Source organism: Myotis brandtii, unplaced genomic scaffold (assembly GCF_000412655.1).
Source record: "Myotis brandtii unplaced genomic scaffold, ASM41265v1 scaffold646, whole genome shotgun sequence".
Taxonomy (NCBI): domain Eukaryota; kingdom Metazoa; phylum Chordata; class Mammalia; order Chiroptera; family Vespertilionidae; genus Myotis; species Myotis brandtii.
The window spans coordinates 130,311-132,140 of record NW_005370495.1 but is presented as its reverse complement, the minus strand read 5'-3'; positions in this window follow the sequence as shown (position 1 = coordinate 132,140).

Sequence of the window (1,830 nt, the reverse complement as noted above, 5' to 3'; positions counted from 1 at the left end):
AGTGCCTCCAGGGAGGGGGAGATGCACCCGTTTGAACGTGTTTGTGGTTCTTGCCTCTGATTATCTCACGATTATAAAAATAGAAATAACAAAATGTGAGCGGGTCCCTCTCCAGAGGCGCGTCCTGCTCTCCGAGAGGCCCCACACTGCCCGTCAGGGCACCTGTGAGTCAGGCCGTCCCGTCCGGGAATAGAAAGAGAGCTTGCAGATAAAGAAATCACTTCTGCACACAGCACTTAGCGTCTGCTTGCTCTTCCATCTATTTAATTCCTGCGCTAAGCACAGGCCATGGCTACCACTCCCTCTTCTCTCGGCTGCCTCTGGGACCTGGGCCACGGGAAACACGGGCCGGTCCTGGGAGGGTGTCCCTTGCACAGGGGCTCCTGGACCCGGGGCAGGGGCTCCGGGACATGGATGGAGCCTGTCCAGGCAGAGACTCGCCCCCTTTCTGGGGTGCTGTGTCCTGGGCTGGAAGCCGTCCTCCTGTGGGGGCCGCGCTCCCGGCAGGGCTGGGGCTCTATCCCCTGTCAGTCCCTGAGGAAGGAGAACCAGGCAGGGCTCCACCGGCCCTCAGACTCGCGTAGCAGGCCCTGCGTTCAGCGCTTTATTATAACACCTTCCCTCACACACGACCCCGTCACGGCAGGACTGGCCCCAGGCCCTGGACGCCCAGGTCCATCGTGGCTGATGTCCAGCCTGTGCGTCCGCACACCGTCCCCACCTGGGGGGAGAGGGAGCCTGTCGGTCTCTCGGTGGGGCCTGTGTCCAGCCTGGAGGCCATGAGGCAGGCAGGGCCCCCGGGGCAGCGATGACTATGGCTTTCACTCTCATTACCTGGCTGTGCACCCCCAGCTCTGCACCCCCAACTATGCCCCTCAGTTCTGCACCCCAGCTGTGCACCCCCAGCTGTGCACCCCAGCTGTTCCCCAGTTGTGTACCCCAGCTATGTAACCCAGCTCTGCCCCTCGGCTCTGCACTCCCAACTCTGTATCCCAGCCCTGCACCCCCAGCTCTGCACCCCAGCTCTGCACCCCAGCTCTGCACCCCAGCTCTGCCCCTCAGCTCTGCACCCCAGCTCTGCCCCTGGCTCTACATCCCAGCCCTGCACCCCAGCTCTGCCCCTCAGCTCTGCACCCCAGTTCTGCACCCTGGCTCTGCCCCTCGGCTCTGCCCCTCAGCTCTGCACCCCGGCTCTGCCCCTCAGCTCTGCACCCCGGCTCTGCCCCTCAGCTCTGCACCCCGGCTCTGCCCCTCAGCTCTGCACCCCGGCTCTGCCCCTCAGCTCTGCACCCCGGCTCTGCCCCTCAGCTCTGCACCCCGGCTCTGCCCCTCAGCTCTGCACCCCGGCTCTGCCCCTCAGCTCTGCACCCCGGCTCTGCCCCTCAGCTCTGCCCCTGCACCCCAGCTCTGCCCCTTAGCTCTGCACCCCAGCTCTGCACCCAGCTCTGTACTCCCAGCTCTGCACCCCAGCTCTGCACCCCAGCTCTGCCCCTCAGCTCTGCACCCCAGCTCTGCCCCCCAGCTCTGCACCCCAGCTCTGCACCCCAGCTCTGCATTAATCACCACTGCCCGTGTCTGCTGCACTGATTTTCCCTATCATTGTAGTTGAACAATGTTGGTCTAGAAAAATCAGATTATGATTATTCAGAACTTCTCTGAAATGTGCTAGGAAGCCAAGGTGCTTACTGCTAAGTCACACCCACTCGTGAGCCCTGCGAGAGACGGCTCTTCAGGGAAGAAATGCAATCACGGGCTCACATGGAGCGGGAATGCCGGCCTGCGTTCAGGGCCACGGCTGACGGCTGGCAGGAAGTTTCTACACCCCAACTG